A 20,515-nucleotide genomic window follows, 5' to 3' on the forward strand; every position below is an offset into this window, starting at 1 on the left:
CGATGAAGAGTGGCCCCTGCTTGCCGCAACTAGAGAAAGCCCTCACACAGAAACAAAGACCCAACACAGCCAAAAATAAATATAAAAATAAATAAATAAATAAAAGATTACTATTAAAAAAAAAAAAAAACATTTGTTGGTTTCCTCTTTAAAAAAAACCCCAACAATAATGACCCATAAGTGAGGAGGGAGGTAAAGAGAGTGAATGTGTTCCGAGGCCTTTGTATTGCCTGGGAGGAGTGTAAGGTGTTGATAAGCTTTAGACTTGGAGAGGATAAATATGCATGTTGTACTTTCTAGAGTAACTACTAAAGAACAAAAACAGAGCATGTAACTTAAAATCTAGAAGGCGAAATGATTAAAAAAAACAAACTTCACCTGTAAGAAAGCTACATAAAAGGGGAAAAAAGGAAAAATATAATATAAAGAAAAAAATAAGGTAGTAGATTTTAATCCAAAAATTTATGAATTATAATAAATGTAAACATTTACATGCCTTGATTAAAATCAACTGCCTTGATTAAAAGATTACAATCTGAATTTTTAAAATGATATCTAACTATTGTATTTGCTGTTTATTAGAGACACATCTAAAACACTAGGTGTATAGCAAGGTTAAAAGTAAGAAGATGGAAAAAATATACATGAAGTAAAACTGATAGAATGACAAGAAGAAACAGAAAAAAGCTTGTAATTCTAGTATAAAATTAGCTCTCTCAGTAATTGATAGAACAAGTAACTAAACAATCAGTAACAACCCAGAGATCTGAATAACACAAATTTGACAACAACAAAATGTACACATTCTTTTCAAGAACAGACATTTACAAAAGCTGACCATGTACTGGGTCACAAGGCATGTCTCAACAAACTTCAAAGGACTGACATCATAATGGCATGTTTCCAACCAAACGTAAATTAGCTAGAAATCAATAATAAAAAAGATAACTAGAAAAAAACTGTTTTCATATCCACTGGAGATTCATACCTGAAGAAATAATATGATTATACAATGATGGTCTTTTTAACCCCAGTCATTCTTTAGTAGCTGGCATCATCATTTAATAATTGGCATTCCACTATAAAGAACTTTCCCTTCTTCCCTATTTGTTTTCTATCAGTAAAGATTCTTAATTTATTCAGTGGGTTGTAATCCATACTGTCATTATTTATGCTGATGCTCAAATTGTTTCATATATGGGCAGTGGGAATAGAATTCCTTCAAGCTGGCTCCTTTGTCCTTTTTTATTTTTAATTGTGCTAAAACACACCTAACATTAAAAATTTACCATCTTAATCGTTTTTAAGTGTACAGTTCAGTGATGTAAAGTATATCCACATTGCTGTGCAACCAATCTCCAGAACTTTTCTGCCTTGCACAACTGAAACTGTGTGCCCATTAAACAACAACTTCCCATTTCCCCTTCCCCCCAGCCTCTGATAATCACCATTCTACTTTCTGTTTCTGTGAATCTGACTACTTGAGTAGAATCATACAGTATTTGTTTTCTTTGTGACTGGCTTATTTCACTTAGCATAATGTCCTCAAGGTTTATTCATGTTGCAGCATGCGTCAGAATTTCCTTCCTTAAAGGCTGAATAATATTCGGTTGTATGTACATACCACATTTTGTTTATCCATTCATCTGTCGATGGGCATTTGAGTTGCTCCCACTCTTTGGTTATTGTGAATAATGCTGACATAAACACAGGTGTACAAATATCTCTTTGAAACCCTGATTTCAATTCTTTTGGGTATGCACCCAGAAGTGGAATTCCTGGATCATACAGTAATTCTATTTTTAATTTTTTGAGAAACTGCCATACTATTTTCCACAGCAGCTGCACCATTTTACATTCCCAGCAACAGTGTGCACGAGTTCCAATTTCTCCATAATCCTCATTTCTCTACATCCTTACCAACAGTTGTTATTTTCTAGTTTGATTTTAAATTCATATATATTTATTTATTTATTTATGGCTGCTTTGGGTCTTCGTTGTTGCACGCGGGCTTTCTCTAGTTGCGGTGAGTGGGGGCTGCTCTTTGCTGTGGTGCGCGGGCTTCTCATTGCAGTGGCTTCTCTTGTTGCAGAGCAAGGACTCTAGGCTCGCAGACTTCAGTAGTTGTGGTCTGCGGGCTCTAGAGTGCAGGCTCAGTAGTCGTGGCGCACGGGCTTAGCTGCTCCACAGCATGTGGGATCTTCCCAGACCAGGGCTCGAACCCGAGTCCCCTTCACTGCCAGGTGGATTCTTAACCACTGCACCACCACAGAAGTCGTTTCTGGGGTTTTTTGATAGTAGCCATCCTGAGTGTGAGGCGATATCTCATTGTGTTTTTGATTTGCATTCCTCTGATGATTAGTGATGCTAAGCATCTTTTCAAGTGTTTGTTGGTCATTTGTGTATCTTCTTTGGAGAAACGTCTATTCAAATCCTTTGCCTACTTTTTCATTGGGTTATTTGTTATTTGTTCGTTTTAAAGAACTGTAGGGGTTCTTTACAGATTCTGGACTGGGGGAAAGGGAGCAAGAGTGAGGCATTACACAGGGGCATGAAGAAACTTTTGGGAGAGATGGATATGTTAACTGATCTGACTGTGGTGATGATATCTCCTATATATCAAAACTGATCAAATCGTAACTTAAATATGTGCAGTTTATTGTAGGTCAATAAAGCTGCTTCAGAAAAAGCAAACTCAAAGATCATCTAGAAGACTGAAAAGTGTTTTGGAAATTTTACTTCCCTTCAGCCCCTTGACAACAACTAAAGATAGATGACTAAATCAGTGACTATAATATGAAGTATCTAATTCAAAAAAAAGAATTTCAAAGTTTTCCTTCCTTCATCTGAAACAATTTATTAGCACTGTGATTATCTAGACTCTTGAAGTTTGGTAGAATTTCCCTATGAAACCATTTGGACCTAGTGTTTCTTTGTTTTCATTGGGATAGTTCTTTCAAAACTTTGTTTATTCTATGGAAATTGAGGTATTTAACTTGTAATCTTTACGGGGATCTATTTTGTTAAATTGTATTTCCCTAAATAATTATCCATTTCATATAAATATTCAAATATGTTTAGAGGTATGCAAATTAATCTTGTATTTTAAAAAATTTCTTCTATATTAGTGGGTTTTCCCCCACTTGTCATTTTGCATTTGCGATTTCCTCCTACTTTCTTAAGTTAGCTATTAGTTTGCTGGCTTGTTAAATTTTTCAAGATACAAGATTTTGATTAATCACATGTTCTTCTGTTCTCTATCATTAATTTCTGCTTCTATCTTTATTATTTTGTAGCCTCTTGTGCTTTCGTTTGGCTTACTTTTTGTTCTTTTTCTAACTTTCCAAGTTTGGAATTTAGTTCATTTATTTTCCGTCCTTCATTTATAATGTCTTTAAAGCTATAAATTTCCCCCCTTCACCACTGCTTTATATGTGTCTTATAAAATCTGATTTGTTGTGTTTTCATTTCATTAATTTTCAGGAATCCTTTATTTCAGTTTGTATTTCCCTTGTATCCAACAGTTCTTTAATAGAAGATTTTTAATCTTCCAGGGCCTTTTCCTTTTTTTTAAAATTTCATTTTAAATTTCTAGTTTTGTTGTACAATGATAAGGACTGTTCATAATCTTTCTACTTTTGGAAAATACCAATGTTTTCTTTCTGACCTAACATACTGTAAAATATAATACTAATACTAATGTTTTCTTTCTGACCTAAGATACTGTAAAAATTAATAAAGGGAAACTTCATTTAAAATGGAGTTGTGAAGTCTTGAAGGGGGAGCTCTCCACACATGTACCTTCCTTCACAGCTTACTTCACGTTCCTGGGCGGGAAGCTTACTTTATTACCCGATTCTCTCGTTGTTGAGCAACAGCCCAGTCAATGAGAACTCCAACAACTCAGCCACCCTGAACGCTCACATTCCTCCAATGGACTGTGGTTTGGAGCAGCCCTTCGCAACTTCTCCTTTTTCTATATAAAGTAAGGTTGCTCTCCTTTGTTCTCCAGACCTACCCGTGGTTTGCTATAGTTTTCATGTCCTAAATGGCAATTCCTCTGCCATTCCTGAATAAGCTCATTTTGCTAGTAAAATAACTGGCTATTTTATTTTTAAGGTTGATAATATGAACTATTTTTAGAATGCAAAATGCACACTTGAGAAGACATATTATTACTGGACTAACCCTGCAACTTTTCCACAGGTTTTTAATTTTTCAACGAAAAAAAAAAAAGAGAGAGAGAAAGAAGGAGAGAGATGGATCCAGAAAATCCTCATGTTTGGAAATAAAGAAATATACTTACTAAAAAAAACCATGGATCAAATAAGATAACAGAGTGGGCATTAGAATATATTTTTGAACTGGACAATAATGAAAGTCTACATATAAAAAAACTTGTGATACACAACTAAAGAAGTAATTACAGGGAAACGTACAGCCTTAATTGTTAGAAAGGACAAATGAAAATTAATGAGCAGAAGGCATCTATCTCGTATCTATTTCATTTGTGAAAATGAAAAGACAAAATAAGCCCAATGAAAATACAAAGAAGAAAATTATAAAGATAAGAGCTAAAATAATAAATATAAAATAGAGAGAATCAATAAACCAAGTTGGTTCTGTGAAAAGACTTATCAAAGGGGCTTCCCTGGTGGCACAGTGGTTAAGAATCTGCCTGCCAATGCACGGGACATGGGTTCGACCCCTGGTCCAGGTAGATCCCACATGCCGCAAAGCAACTAAGCTCGTGTGCCACAACTACTGAACCTGTGCTCTAGAGCCCACGAGCCATAACTAGTGAAGCCCACGCGCCACAACTACTGAAGCCCGCACACTTAGAGCCTGTGCTCCACAACAAGAAAAGCCACCCCAATGAGAAGCCAGCACACCGCAAAGAAGAGTAGCCCCCGCTCACTGCAACTAGAGAAAGCCCACATGCAGCAATGAAGACCCAACGCAGCCAAAAATTAATTAATTAATTAATTAAAAAGACATCAAAAAGAAGAGAAAAGGCATAAATAAACCAATATTGGGACTAAAAGAAGAAACTCAACCACATATAATATAGATATTAAAATATAGTAATAGGTTGTTATGAACAACTTTGGGCCAATAAAATCTAAAATTTAGATGAAAGGGACAAATTTCTTCACAACCTTACTTATCAAAACTCACTCAAAAAGAAACAGAAAGCCTAATAGCCTATAGCCATTTTAAAGAAATATCTGTGGCTAAAAATCTACCCATAAAGACAGCATCAACACCTGAGAGCTGGTGAATTCTTCTGAGCATTTATGACAATATTCCAATTTTTAAATGAAAAATTTATTTAAAATTCCAGTTTTATGAACGATTCCAAAGTACAGAAAGACTGAACCTCGCAACTCACTCTATGAGGCCAGCATAATTTTGGTACAGAATTCTGCAAGGGCAGTTCAACGTGAAAAATTACAGGCTAATTCTTATGCATAAATGTAGCTGCAAAAAATCCCAAACAATATGTTAGCAAACCAAATCCAGTCATGTATAAAATATACTATGACCAAGTTGTACTGTCTCAGGAATGTATGATTGGCAACATTAAAAAAATCTATTAATATAGTTTACCAAATTATTAAAGAAGAAAAATCATATGACTTTTCTCAAGAGCTCCAGAATATGCATACGATAAAATCAAATATCCATTCACAATGAAATCCATTCATTATGAAAACTCTTATCAAACAAGGAATAAAAGGGAACTTCCTTAACCCTACAGAGGGGATATATAATTAAAAAATAAACAAACCTCCAATAAGGTGATATTTAGAAAGCTTTTCCTTTTAGATCAGGAACAGTACAAGGATGCCCACTCTCACCACTTCCATATGATGTGCACTGGAAATTTAAGCCAGAGCAATAAAGCAAGAACAGTAAATAAACTGGAAAGAAGCAAGAACATTAACGTTCACAAATGATACAACTGTGTATATAGAACAACTAAAAGAATCTTCAGATGAATGGAGGAGGAAAGCCTCAAGAAGCTGTAAAGGGCAAGGAAGCAGATTCTTCCCTAGAGCTTCCAGAAAGGAACACAGCCTTGCCAACACCCTGATTTTTAGCCCAATGAGACTCATTCAACTTCAGAACTACAGAACCATAAGATAATAAATCTGTGTTGTTTTAAGCCACTGAATTTGTGGTAATTTACTTATTTAAAAAAATTTTTTTAAATTGGAGTATAATTGCTTTACAATGTTGTGTTAGTTTCTGCTGTACAATGAAGTGAATCAGCTATATATATACCTATATCCCCTCCCTCTTGGACCTCCCTCCCAACACCCCCCCACCATCCCACCCATCTAGGTGGTCACAGAGCACCGAGCTGAGCTCCCTGTGCTATACAGCAGGTTCCCACTAGCTACCTATTTTACACATGGTAGTGTATTTATGTCAAATCTAATCTCCCAATTCATCCCACCCTCCCCTTCCCCCACTGTGTCCACATGTCTGTTCTCTACATCTGTCTCTATTACTGTCTTGTAAATACATTCATCTGTACCATTTTTCTAGATTCCACACATATGTATTAATATACGATATTTGTTTTTCTCTTTCTGGCTTCACTCTGTAAGACAGACTCTAGGTCCATCCACATCTCTACAATTTCATTCCTTTTTATGGCTGAGTAATATTCCATTGTATATATGTACCACATATTCTTTATTCATTCATGACACTGGACATTTAGGTTGTTTCCATGTCCTGGCTATTGTAAACAGTGCTGCAATGAACATTGGGGTACATGTGTTCTTTTGAATTATGTTTTCCTCCAGATATATGCCCACTAATGGGATTGCTGGGTCATATGGCAGTTCTATTTTTAATTTTTTAAGTAACCTCCAAACTGTTCTCCATAGTGGCTGTATCAGTTTACGTTCCCACCAACAGTGCAAAAGGGTTCCCTTTTCTCCACACCCGCTCCAGCATTTATTGTTTGTAGATTTTTTGATGATGGTCATCCTGACTGGTGTGAGGTGATACCTCATTGTAGTTTTGATTTTCATTTCTCTAATAATTAGTGATGTTGAGCATCTTTTCATGTGCCTCTTGGCCATCTGTATGTCTTCTTTGGTGAAATGTCTATTTAGGTCTTCTGCCCATCTTTTAATTGGGTTGTTTTTTTTTATATTAAGCTGTTTGTATATTTTGGAGATTAAACCTCTGTCCATTGCTTTGTTTGTAAATATTTTCCCCCATTCTGAGGGCTGTCTTTTCATCTTGTTTATGGTTTCCTTTGCTGTGCAAAAGGTTTGAAGTTTCATTAGGTCCCATTTGTTTATTTTTGTGTTTATTTTCATTACTCTAGGAGGTGGGTCAAAAAAGATCTTGCTGTGGTTTATGTCAAAGAGTGTTTTTCCTATGTTTTCCTCTAAGAGTTTTACAGTGTCCGGTCCTATATTTAGGTCTTTAATCCAATTTGAGTTTTTTGTGTATGGTGTTAGGTAGTGTTCTAATTTCATTCTTTTACGTGTAGCTGTCCAGTTTTCCCAGCACCACTTACTGAAGAGGCTGTCTTTTCTCCATCGTATGTTCTTGCCTCCTTTGTCATAAATTAGGTGGCCATATGTGCATGCATTTATCTCTGGGCTTTCTATCCTGTACCATTGATCTATATTTCTGTTTTTGTGCCCGTACCATACTATCTTGATTACTGTAGCTTTGTAGTATAGTTTGAAGTCAGGGAGCCTGATTCCTCCAGCTCCGTTTTTCTTTCTCAAGATTGCTTTGGCTATTTGGGGTCTTTTGTGTTTCCACACAAATTGTAAAATTTTTTGTTCTAATTCTGTGAAGAATGCCATTGCCAGCACCTTGATTTTTAGCCCAATGAGACTCATTCAACTTTGGAACTACAGAACGGTAAGATAATAAATCTGTGTTGATTTAAGCCATTGAATCTGTAGTAATCTGTTACACCAGAAAACTAATGGAGTGAGTTTAGGTAGACTGCTGGATATGAGGTCAATATACAAAAATTAATTCTATCTTTATGTACCACCAATAAACCGTTAGACAATGAAATTTCAGAAAACTTACCATTCACAATGGCATAAAAATTTAAATATCAAAAAAATAAATCTACCAAACTATGTCTATGATTCTATTAAGAAAATTATAAATAATTATTAAGAGAAATTAAGGAGTAATCAAACAAATATTTGTACCATAATCATGACTGGAAGACAACAATACTGTCAAGATGCCAATTCTCTCCAAATTGATCTATAACTTCATGCAATTCTAATAAAAATTCTATTTTTTCCCCCTGGAGGAACTTAATAGCTGAGTGTAAAGTTTATATGGAGATGCAAAATTCCAAAATTAGCCAAGATACTCTTGAATACCTATAGGATGAGAAGACTTGCTCTGGCAGACATATAAAGACTTATTAAAAAACTACTTTAAAAACAGTGAGATATTGATGCTAGGATAGGCAAACACCAGTGGAAGAGAATAAAGAACCCACAAGCAAGCCAATATAAAGACACTTAATTTATGACAAAAGTAGCATTGCAGAACACTACGGAAGGAGTCTTTTCAGTAAATCGTGCTAGAACATCGGATATCTACATGGGAAGAAATGAAATTTAAATCCTACTTCACTCCATACACATCATTTTCAAGTGAACTGCAGATCTAAATGTAAAGGGCAAAACAATAAAGTTTCTGGAAAATAATACAGAAGAATAATTTTATAACCTCCAAGAGAGTTCTCAAACAAGATACAAACAGCACTAACAAAAAAGAAAAAGATTAGAAAAACTGAATTGCATTTTAATTGAGAATCTTTCGTGTGCCAACTAGCTAAAACAGCACTAAGACTTGAGACACTTGAATATAAAGAAAAGCAATGTACTGATTAGCACAAAAGTCAGGATAATAGTTATCTTTGGGGTACAGGATAAGACAGGGGCAGACAGGAGGCTTCCTTTTTTTAAAATTTTTTAAATTTTTATTGAAGTATAGTTGCTTTACAATGTTGTATTGGTTTCTACTGTACAGCAAAGTGAATCAGCTATACATATACATTTATCCCCTCTTTTTTGGATTTCCTTCCCATTTAGGTCACCACAGAGCACTGAGTAGAGTTCCCTGTGCTATACAGTAGGTTCTCATTAGTTATCTATTTTATGCATAGTATCAATAGTGTATATATGTCAATCCCAGTCTTCCAATTCATTCCACCCCCCCTTTCCCCTTGGTATCCATACGTTTGTTTACATCTGTGTCTCTATTTCTGCTTTGTAAATAAGATCGTCTATACCAATTTCTTCAGATTCCACATATATGTGTTAACAGACAGGAGGCTTCTAAGGGTGTTAGCAATGTTCTGTTTCTTACCTGGGACATAGGTACAGAGGTGTTTGCTTTGATACATGTCATTAAACTGCTGTTTCCGGGGTCCCCAAAGACCACTCCCTCATGTTCAGTGATGAACGACCACAGGCATACCGTCCTAACTCACAGCTAAGTTTTATTACATCAACAGACAGTAAGGACACACCAACAGAGCAACAAGAGGAAAAGACACATCAGTCTGTAGGAATCCATGTGCTGGCTTCTACATGCTCCCTACCTCCCAGAGAGCACATTCTCTCTCAAGAAAAGTGCAGCTACACGTGCGCAATGTTTTTGCCCTAGGAAACCCACCAGAGATGCATTGTCTAGGGTTTTTATCTGGGGCTGGTCACAGAGGAACACTTTAACACCAAAATTTCAGATTCTCAGAATGAAAGCAAGTGTTAGTGCCACAGGTGGGCAAAAGAACCTTATCACCTTAGGAAAGGTTTCAAAACCCAAGTTCCCAGGCCTACTATGTTAACACATTCCTGCACAGCTTATATAGATATTTTCTGCACTTTTCTCTATGAAATATATAATATTTCACAACAGGGCAGGGGGAAGGGATAATTAGGGAGTTTGGGATTGACATGTACACACTGCTATATTTAAAATGGATAACCAATAAGGACCTAGTGTATAACACAGGTAACTCTGCTCAGTATTATGTGACAAACTAAATGGGAAAAGAATTTGAAAAAGAACAGATACACGTATATGTATAACTGAATCACTTTGGTATATACCTGAAGCCATCACAACATTGTTAATCAACTATACTCCAATATAAAATAAAAAGTTAAAAAAATATTTCACAATAAAAGTGTTTAAAAATAGTTGACTAAAATTATATTAAATCCACTTTTAAAAGCCACGGAGTAGAAGACATTTGCAATATATATAACTAACAAATAAATAACCACCATGTAGAATGAAAAAATAATTCTTACAAAATAAGAAAACGATAGACAACTCCATGGAAAAGACAGAAAACTTGAAGAGACACTTTTAAAAAGAGGAAACAGTCCATAAATACAAGGTGCTAGACTTCATTAATAATCCAGGGAATTAAAATCATAAGAAAATACATACACCTACCTGATAGGCAAAAATTAAATACACAATATCAAATATTAGAAAGGATGTGGAGCAATGGAAAGTCTAATAACACTGGTAAGGGACTTCCCTGGTGGCACAGTGGTTAAGAATCCACCTGCCAATGCAGGGGACACGGGTTCGATCCCTGATCTGGGAAGATCCCACATGTCGCAGAGCAACTAAGCCCGTGTGCCACAACTACTGAGCCTGCACTCTAGAGCCCACGAGCCACAATTACTGAGCCCATGTGCCACAACTACTGAAGCCTGTGCACCCTAGAGCCCATGCACCACAACTACTGAGCCCACGCGCTGCAACTACTGAAGCCTGCGTGTTCTAGGTCCTGCATGCCGCAACTCCTGAGCCCATGCGCCTAGAGCCCGTGCTCCGCAACAAGAGAAGCCACCGCGATGAGAAGCCCGTGGACCTCAATGAAGAGGAGCCCTTGCTCACTGCAACTAGAAAGCCCATGCAACAATGAAGACCCAACGCAGCCAAAATATAAAAATAAAATAAAATAAATAAACAAACAAACACTGGTAGGAGTGCAACCACTTTTGAAGAAAATTTGGCATTAGATTGAAAAGTAAAACCTATACATATCCTTAGACCCAACAGTTTTACTCTTAGTTATATACAAACTTATTAACATGTGCAGCAGTGAATATGAACAAGAACATTCACAGCAACATTAATAGCTCAAATCTGAAACCAACCTAAATGTCATCAAAAGCAGGATGGATAAACTGTGGCACAATCATACAATGGAATATTCTATGGCAACAAAATAAATTTTTATTAACAATTATAAAATTATTTAAAAATTTAAAAAACCTGTATCTACAATACAGAAGAATCTCACAAACATAATGTTGAACTAAATGAGAAAGACAACGTAGAATACACAAACTACCATCCCATTTATAGAGTTCAAAACCAAGCAAAACTGCACTACATTACTTACAGGTTGCATATATGCGTAAATTAAGAAGACAAGAGAATTATTACTACAAAAAAACAGGAAAACAGTTATCTCTAGTGTAGGGAGGAGGTCATGATGAGGGAAGCATACTTTTGGAGTACTATTAAGTACCCCAGATTTCTTGATTTGGATGACAGTTACATGTAATTATAATTTTATAATTATTCTTTACATTTATATAATTTTAATGTAAAATTAAACTTTATAATTTTTCTTTGTAATTGTTTATATATATATATACACACACACACTACGTAGTTTTAAAAATGTATCTACTTTCACATACGAAATTTTTTTAAAAAGAAAATTAGCAACAAATAACAAATAAAGGATTAATATTAAAAACACATAAAGTTCCTATGAACAAATGATCAGGGAGTATAAACACATAGTTCACCAGAATATACACAGACAAAATAACCTCATGGAAAAATGTTCAATTTTTCTAATAATTAATAGCATGAAGCAACATTTCACACCTATTAAACCACGAAGGAGAGTGGAATAATGTGATAATTTACAAGATAAATGACTACCATGGAGACTGAGAAGCTGCATGGAATAATTTAAAACTGAAAAAAACTCAGTAAATTATGAGTATATTAGGGTTACAGTAAAAATCTGTATAGTTAAAATTTAGAAAATTTAAAATTTAAATTTCATGAAAAAATAAAAATAGCTGAAGTGTTTGGAAGACAGGATTATGACTGCAATATTTTTCTTGACATTGAGAATATGGTTCATTAAGATATAGGACTTTTTAGACAAAGTAAACTCAATAGTTCCTTGCCATTCTAGAGAACAAAGTCTATATGTCATAACACCAAGAACTTCCATTAGTTGATTTTGACTTGTATTTTCACTCTGTGCCAGGGATCGTAGGAGGCACTAGAGGACAGAGATAAGCAAGACATAATTACTTCCTTCAGTGAGCTTCTAGACTAGCAGGAAACAGACATGTCAATAAAAAATTACAATGAAATGGGATAAGTCCTACAATAAAGTCTTTTCTTAAAAGTCTTATGGCTTCCCAGATGAAGGTAAAGCTCAGGAAAATCATAGAGCAGTTTTCCAAAGAACACTGAATTGGATCTTGAAGGACAACTGGAACCTTCCAAACAGGGTGGAGGTTGTGAAAGGTAGTCTACGCACTATTCATGCAAAGACTGAGGTAGACTAGCAGGTGGTTAGAGGAGACTGCTCAAAGGCCTCATGTATCATGCTACAGGCAATGGAGACCCACAGGGGCTTTTGGCATTTAGCTCCCCCCAAATATTCTACAATTACACTGGATCTCTTTTTCTACCTTTCCTTCCCTTAAAAGGAATATATACAGAATATAACACAAAGCAATATACAGATGTAATGCAATCCCACATTTTTCACAGAATTGAAACAAATAATCCTGAAATTCACATGGAATCATGAAAGACCCCGAAGTGCCAAAGCAATCTTGAGAAAAAAGAACAAAGCTGGAGGTACTGCCCTCCCAGACGTCAGACTATACTACAAAGCTACAGTAATCAAAACAGCATGGTACTGGCACAAGAACAGACACATAGATCAATGCAACAGAATAGAGAGCCCAGAAATAAAACCCACACACCTATGGTCAATTAATCTACAATAAAGAAGGCAAGAATATATAATGGAGAAAGGACAGTCTCTTCAACAAGTGGTGCTGGTAAACAAAAAACCCAATCAAAAAATGAGCAGAAGATCTAAATAGACATTTTTCCCAGAAGACATACAGATGGCTAACAGGTACATGAAAAGATGCTTAACACTGCTAATTATAAGAGAAATGCAAATCAAAACAACAATGAGATATCACCTCACATCTGTCAGAATGGCTGTCATCAAAAAGCCTACAAATAACAGGGGCTTCCCTGGTGGCGCAGTGGTTGAGAGTCTGCCTGCTAATGCAGGGGACACGGGTTCGAGCCCCGGTCTGGGAAGATCCCACATGCCGCAGAGCGACTAGGCCCGTGAGCCACAATTACTGAGCCTGCACGTCTGGAGCTTGTGCTCCGCAACAAGAGAGGCCATGATAGTGAGAGGCCCGCGCACTGCGATGAAGAGTGGCTCCCACTTGCCGCAACTAGAGAAAGTCCTCGCACAGAAACAAAGACCCAACAAACACAGCCAAAAATAAATAAATAAATAAATAAATGTTAAAAAAAAAAACGGTATAAAAAAAAAAGCCTACAAATAACAAATGCTGGGGAATTCCCTGGGGGGGGGGGGGGTCCAGTGGTTAGGACTCCACGCTTCCATTGCAGGGGGCACGGGTTCGATCCCTGGTCAGGGAACTAAGATCCCACAAGCCGTGGGGTGCAGCCAAAAAAAAAAAAAAAAAACCCAAAAAACAAATAACAAATGTTGGAGAGGAAGTGGAGAAAAGGGAACCCTTGTACACTATTAATGGGAATGGTGCAGCCACTATGGAAAACAATATGGATGTTCCTCAAAAACTGACAATTGAACTACCATTTGATCCAGAAATTGGCACTTCTGGGTATATATCCAGAAAAAATGAAAACACGAAGTCAAAAAGATACATGCACCATATTTCTCCTACTAGACTACAAGCTACTTTCTGATAGCAGCCTGGCTAACTAAATGTTGGCTCAATTTAATACTATTTACTATTCCTCACACAGAATACTCTATCTCCCACCTTCTCCAATTTCTGGTCTCTCACCCAGTCTCTCTCATTACTGCCCCTTCATCTTGACAGGGGCACAGGAGTGCTATTTACCCACGTTGGTGGCACCAGGAGCTGTCAGGTACCCGCTCCATCTCAGGCCACTAGGTGTCCAAAGTGCCAAGTAACCTAAGGGCAGGTGAGGGGTATGGGTGAAATCCCCATGTTGTGCAAGATGTTTTGGAGTCAGGCAGTTCTCAGTTCAAATCCTATTTCTAGCATTTAATCACCAAATGCCCTTTCATCACAGAGACAATTGTTTGTGCTTCAGGGTCTCCATGTATAAAATGAGGACAACCTTATCTAGTTCTCTGGGTGGTTACAACAGAACCCTTACTATGTTGTCAAGTACTCTTTGAAGCACTTACTGCATATATTAAGTCGTTCAGTAATAACAAAAACTCCAGGAGGTAGAATAGGTCATTTCCCTCATTTGACAAAAGGAAACTGAGGCACTTTAAATAACAGCTGTATAGTCACATAGCTAGTACGTGCAGGAGCCGGCTTCCGAACTCAGGCAATCTGATACAGTCTGTGTCTTTAACCATTTCCCTTTGCTGCGGTATTGTGAAGCTACAACTGTAAGGTAAAGGGGTGCTGGGCACGTGGCACACAGTAGATACTAAGAATACACGCAGCCTGGCTCATGATTGTGGAAAGCCATAGAAAAAGTACAGAATTTTGGTTATCCCTCGGGAGGGAAATGGGGGTAGTGCCAGAAATCTGGGAAGTGACTGTTCTGTGCCAGGCATCTTGGTAGGCACTGGAGTACACGAACAAGAACATACTGGGTGCTAGGCCGGTTCTGCCACCGACGCCCTGGGACAGCCTGGGAAAGCTCGCCCCTGCCCCCGGGCCTCTGCTTCCCCTTCTGAGGATCTATGTGCGTCTGTGCTCTCCTCCCATGCTGCTCGCCAGACGAGAGGACTCAGCGGGCCTAGCCGAACCGGGGTGGGCAAAGGGAGGCACCGGAGAGGCCTTCCTCTCCGGCCCCGGGCCGCGTGGCCAGGAGCGAGTCTGGGACAGGCGGACGGGCCCGTAAGTCAGCGTGCGCCAGCACTCACCTCTTCCACAGTCTCGAAGCGGGCGGAACCACTTTCCAAACTCCCCGCGCCGCAACCGCGCCCCGACGCCGCGCGCCAGCTCACTTCACGCCGGAAGTCGGCAGATTCCGATTGGCTGCGTCCTGAAGAAGCCGACCAATACCGTCGCCCCGTGGCACCTTTCCCCGCCCCCGTGGGCTGCTGGGACGAGGTCCCCGTAAGGGTCTGAGAAGGAAGGGCACGTATTCCCAAAGCCCAATCAGAGCCTGGAATGCAAGGTCAGATGACTACGGTTGACCCCACGGCTTCCCGGGCTGCTGGGCTGCTTTGTTTTCAGTATGTTACGTGGTGTCGGTAAAGACTTAAGTAAAGCACGTACCTGGAACCGGACCGTGGCGGGATTGAAAACCCCGGAGTTTAAGCGAGCCTGAGATTTACTAGTTCCCACAGACCAGGCCAAGGCTCTACACCCCGATCTCTTTGGTTCTGACCGTCTGTCTCTGAGGCTTTGGCTGTCTGTCCTCTCCACCCTCCTGGTAACGCTGGCCTCTGCCCCACCCATTCTCTTCTAAATGAGCAACTGGAAATTGTCATTGACGGAGAAAGTGGTATCAAACTCAGATGCCTCTAGGGACGTGTGCAGTACCTGAGGTTCCAGCTGATTGTTCCCACGAGGGACTGTGGGCCCTGTGATGCCAGATCTTTCTTTTCTTCCTTCATTTATTTCTCTTTTAAGAAAAACTTAAAATCTGCTTCTGCCCTGTTTTGTGTGTGATATCTGCCTTTTTTTAAAATGTTACAAAAACAAAACCGCACGGTGCAGCCAAACAAAACGCATCGCTGTTAAATTACTCTCTGTAGGAAAAAGCAAAAGCAGAGTAAGTTAAGCAGACTTTTAATAGCAAAAAAGGCCACATAGGAAGCAGGATAGGGACAAAGCCCAGGTGTGAATAATTTACCAAAAGAATAAAGCCACTAACATTTAGACTCAAAGGGTACACAAGCTATAAGAATGCTGACCCATGTTATGGAGGCACCTAGGATGGCAGATTTGCACACACACAATGAAAGGTATGGAGCACAAAAGAATCAGATATTCCAGAAGGGTGTGCTAGACAGCACCTTGTTTTTTCACTGGACACTCAGTAATGTTTTTTAGACCATTTCAAAGTTTTTCACAGTTTTCCTCTACATTACACAGTAATAAAAGAGAATGAGGGCTTCCCTGGTGGCGCAGTGGTTGAGAATCTGCCTGCCAATGCAGGGGACACGGGTTCGAGCCCTGGTCTGGGAAGATCCCACATGCCGCGGAGCAACTAGGCCCGTGAGCCACAATTACTGAGCCTGCGCGTCTGGAGCCTGTGCTCCGCAACAAGAGAGGCCGCGATAGTGAGAGGCCCGCGCACCGCGATGAAGAGTGGCCCCCGCTTGCCGCAACTAGAGAAAGCCCTCGCACAGAAACGAAGACCCAACACAGCCAAAAATAAATGAATAAATAAATAAAAAATTAAAAAAAAAAAAAGAGAATGAACTACTGGTACACAAACAGATGAAGCTCACAGATACTATGTTCAGGGTAAGGAAAGGCAGACAAAAAAGAGTATATACTGTATGATACCAGGTTACTCTGGGGGTAGAGATAGACTAGATAGACTTAGTAAGGTAAGGCTTTCAGAAGGTGTCCTGATACCTGCGAGATAAATAACAGGTATGATTTGAAGGCAAAGGCCATGAAACTGGTAAGACTAAGTAAGGTACTTTTGAGAAACTGTCAGGAAAAGGGGAAATAGAAATGGTACACGAGAGGAAACAGACAATAGACCTCAAGTTTGGACTTCACTCTGAAGGTAAATGGCAATTGTTGGATTTAGGGGCAAGTGGGATAGGGAGAGTCTTGTGTACTAATCTTAAGTAAAATCAATGATTTTACATATACTATATATATATATGCCATATATATATGTATCTCCACCACCCAAATCAAATTATATACCATTTCCAGCACCCCATAAGATTCTCTTGTGGAGCTTCCTTTGTGGAGTCTACCTCTGCCCCCAGAGTAAGCTGGTATCATACAGTATATACTCTTTTTTGTCTGCCTTTTTTACCCTGAACATAGTATCTGTGTGCTTCATCTGTTTGTGTACCAGTAGCTCATTCTCTTTTATTACTGTGTAATGTAGAGGAAAACTGTGAAAAACTTTAAAATGGTCTAAAAAACATTACTGAGTATCCAGTGAAAAACAAGGTGCTGTCTAGCACACCTTTCTGGGATATCTGATTCTATGAGGGTTCCATACCTTTCATTGTCTTTGAGGTAAAGAATAACACTGTTAGTTTTTTAAAAGACCTATTCTTGTGTATAGAAATGCAAATTGTGTTCAAGGGGATGTATTTTATTATTGCACTGTGGGTTTGATCAGTTCTGCCAGGTTTTGCATCTATTTGTAAAGCATTTCGTTATTCCTCATTTGAATATATATGTGCGTGCGGTACTTTGAATTTTCCTCTGAACTCTGTAATATCTTTCTGGGTCTCTCATTAATTAATGACTTAAATAAAACCTTTGACACATTCATTTTATATCTGTGTGAGTCATGATTATACTAGATTTTTAAAATTATTCTTTAACAAGATTATGCAATTGTATGAACACACCACAGTTTATTAATCCATTCATCTACTGATGGGCATTTGAGTTTTTTCCCTTTGCCTATTATAAAGCTGCTATGGACATTTTTGTATAGGTCGTTTTGTGAATATATGCATTAATTTTTCTTGGGTAAGTATCTAGGAATGGGATTTCTGGGTCATAGGGTAACTGATAAAAATGGACTTGTTTTCAAAGTGATTGTACCATTTTACACTCCTACCAACACTGTATGAGTTTCTTATTTTCTGCATCCTTGCCAACACTTGGAATTGTCAATCTTTTCCATTTTAGCTATCTGTAGATACTCTATGGTATCTCATTGTGGTTTAATTTACCATAGGTTTTTATGAGGGAAGGGACTGAACAGAAAGCTCTTTCTGGCTATTATGTAGAGAATGATATTTGTACACCAAAGCTCATAGCAGCATTATTCACAATAGTCAAAATGTGGAAAGAAACCAAGTGCAGATGAGTGGATAAACAAATGTGGTATATACATGCAATGGAATATTATTTGGTCTTAAAAAGGAATGAAATATATGCCACAACATGAATTAACTTTGAAGACATTATGCTAAGTGAAATAAGCCAGTCACAAAAAGACAAATATTTTATGATTCTACTTATATGAGGTACCTAGAATTCAGAGAGAGAACGCAGAATAATGGTTACTAGGATTTGGGGGTGAGGGGGTGTCATAAGGAGTTACTGTTTAATAGGTAGTGTTTCTGTTTGGGGTGATGAAAAAGTTCTTGAGATGGATAGTGATGATGGTTGCATAACAATGCGAATGTAATTAATGCCACTGAACCATACATTTAGAAATGGTTAAAATGGTAAAATTTATATCACATACACTTTAACGCACACACACAGATGCACATACATGCACAAACCTGGTGTCCCAGTTCTGAGAACTCAGCAGTGGCAGCTCCTGTCTCAACTGTAACTGCAGAATTTTAATTTAGGCAAGTGACTGAGTGACAGCACGGAGAAAAGTGATGCCATTGAAAGAAGAATTTATTACTTGTGTTTCCCAAGAAGAGGAGGCACACCACATGTGGCCACATGGGGAAGCATCAGGTTTGGTCAGGAGGCAGAAATGAGCAAGGGGAAAGCCAAAGTCAGAGACTTTACTGGGGTTTCTGCAGGAAAGGCAAGCTATAGCAGGGAAAATAGCTTAGGATCGGCTAGTTTAAATAATTCTTTTGAACTGTGGGGCACAGGAACTGTTCCTGGATGTCTGGTACCTGGCCTTGGGTTGATTTAGGGCAGGGGAAATATTGACATGTTGTGTGGGATTAGATAAAGGAGGTGGCTGTGGATATGAACTCGAGATTGGTTGGAGAGTTTGTAATATGACTTGCATGCTCACAAAAGCAGGATTGCAGGGGAGATGTAAACAACTTTGGTTATTAATTTGGCCCTGTGGTTAATAGATGTCAAAAGGCTAAATACAGAATCTAAGAAAACACAAAACAATTGGCCCTGTGGTTATCTGGCATCACTTTAAGAAACTTTGGGGTGATTATAAGGAGACTTTTTGGGAGTAAGGCATAGGATGTCCTAAACGATATAGGAAACATTTTATTATGAAAGTAAAAAGGAGGAACACAGGTAGAAGTATAAGGAGTGCTTCTAGGTCAGTCCATAACTGACTGGAAGAACTGGTTTTCCATTTATATGGCATTAGACAAGAAAATAGATCTGAAATTTCAGGAGTCTCTAATAATATTTTGGTGGAGTTGTACAGTATGTTAAAAGTATGAGTGACAGTAACATCTTGGTGTATTTCTTGGGTCAGGCAGTTATGTTGTGGGAGGGTATGAGCTGATAATTTAGCAAAGTATATGTAAAGATTAGTGGTATTGTGTGTAACCAAGGGGAAGGAGAGGTCATGTTCGAGATGCAGAGCACAAGTAGGAGACAGCACTGGGGAGTGAGTGGTCCTCTCCCCAAGGGGTCAACGGGTTGACTGACATGAGGCAGGTGCCTTCTGGGGAAATACTTCTCTAATAGTTTTTAGAATGGCACAGATAGTAATAATCTCCACCAAATTTCCCTTTAGGCATGGGAGTTTAGGGATGTATGTTTTGGCAGAGAGCAAGGGATATACCAGAGTCACAGGCTAAGCAGACAGCAAGCTCAGAAACAGAATATCTAATATCAAAGGAAGAAAAGCAAAACTGTCCTGTGTCCAATTTTTACCTTAGGAGAGGCCATCCATGGGCATCACTGGGGTGGAGGTTTCAGTGTCCAGGTGAAGTCATCTCTGGCACAGGAGGGCAAATTATTTCCAAAGGTGAGGTCTTCAGTTGGGGTGACGGCATCTCCAGTGGTGAACTCCTGGGCCAGGGCAATGTCATCTGGGATATGGGACTTAGGTATCCTTTTTAAGTGGGCATCCACTCAGGTTAGTGTGGATCTTAGCATTTGCCACACTTGGTTGAAACAATGGAGCTTGGAGAATTTGGCCCATGGATTGTAAACGAATGAAAGTGCCCCAACTTTCTGTAATCAACAGAAAGTGTACAGCTGCACTTGTTTAGCTTTGTTTATGGTGGAAGTTTAGGTTCAGCTGGGTCCCATATCAGGCAAGCAGCTGCCTGGCCCATGGGACAATCTATAGTTAATGGGTCTCAGCAGAG

The 20,515-nt window shown here is 38.5% G+C and overlaps 1 protein-coding gene across 2 annotated transcripts in view; it reads right to left on the reverse strand.

Moving 5' to 3' along the window:
- Nucleotides 1-19,312, reverse strand: part of BLM (BLM RecQ like helicase) — a 102,202-nt gene extending 82,890 nt beyond the window's left edge. For both annotated transcript variants that reach the window (XM_082448520.1, XM_082448525.1), the window contains exon 1: nucleotides 15,236-19,312. The gene's annotated coding sequence lies outside the window, so the exon portion shown is untranslated. The remainder of the gene's footprint in view (nucleotides 1-15,235) is intronic.
- Between the last annotated feature and the right edge of the window lie 1,203 nt (nucleotides 19,313-20,515).

Source organism: Balaenoptera physalus, assembly GCF_965194825.1.
Source record: "Balaenoptera physalus genome assembly, chromosome: 2".
NCBI classification, from domain to species: domain Eukaryota; kingdom Metazoa; phylum Chordata; class Mammalia; order Artiodactyla; family Balaenopteridae; genus Balaenoptera; species Balaenoptera physalus.